The sequence below is a fragment of the Microtus ochrogaster genome, chromosome 22, assembly GCF_000317375.1.
Source record: "Microtus ochrogaster isolate Prairie Vole_2 chromosome 22, MicOch1.0, whole genome shotgun sequence".
Lineage (NCBI taxonomy): Eukaryota > Metazoa > Chordata > Mammalia > Rodentia > Cricetidae > Microtus > Microtus ochrogaster.
The window spans coordinates 14459204-14460291 of NC_022023.1; positions in this window are offsets into that span (position 1 = coordinate 14459204).

Below are 1088 nucleotides of genomic sequence, written 5' to 3' on the forward strand. Positions count from 1 at the left end.
AAAAAAAAAAAAAAAAAAAAAACAAAAAACAGATAACATGTAGGATAAATCAAAGGGGCTTCTGACATGAGGAACTTGTATCTCAAACACAACCTTTGTGATCAGCCGCCAATAAATATGGTTCTGAACAGAAGTTTGGGGTTCCGTTCTCAGGAACTGTTCCACCTTGCTGCCAGAGAGCCCTATTACATTCTGGGGCGACTCTCCTTCTCTGCCGGGCTGGCGCAACACAGAACACCTGATAGAGCTGCTTTAGCCTGGGTGACTGGGGAAGCAGCTAGGGAAATGACATCAGAAACCTGTAGTCCCAGCTCTTCCAAGGCTGGGGAAAAGAACTGCTGTTTCAGGCCAGCCTGGACTAGTAAGAAGCTATTTCAAAAACTACGAAGACAGCCGGGCGGTGGTGGCGGCGCACGCCTTTAATCCCAGCACTCGGGAGGTAGAGGCAGGCGGATAACTGTGAGTTCGAGACCAGCCTGGTCTACAAGAGCTAGTTCCAGGACAGGCTCCAAAACCACAGAGAAACCCTGTCTCGAAAAAACCAAAAAAAACACAACGAAGACAGCAGTCAGTGTTATAACTACTGTCATCAACGTTTCAGATAGCTAGACTCTAATAAATAGTAATGTCACATTGGGATGGCCAGGCTTTAAGTGACAATATCACTTATGAGTACCAATTTTAGCTGACCAGGTGTTAGAATGAGGCACAAAGGAATGTGTTACTGGATTCTTCTTGCTGAAATTCTCATTTCCTACTACAATTATTTATTTATTTATTTATTTATTTATTTATTTATTTATTTATTTATTTATTTTTTAGTGTTAACTCTTAAAACAACTAGAAATTATGCCACATAGTGCTGTATTGCTAGGATTTTAAAGGCGGCTTGGGTTTAGTCCCAGAACTACCATTTATCAGCAGGCATCATAGGGTCTGTTCATTTGTTCAGGGGCTGAGTTCCCTACACACTCCCATCTTTAAGAAAAGCCTGGCAGCCGGGCGGTGGTGGCGCACGCCTTTAATCCCAGCACTTGGGAGGCAGAGGCAGGTGGATCTCTGTGAGTTCGAGACCAGCCTGGTCTACA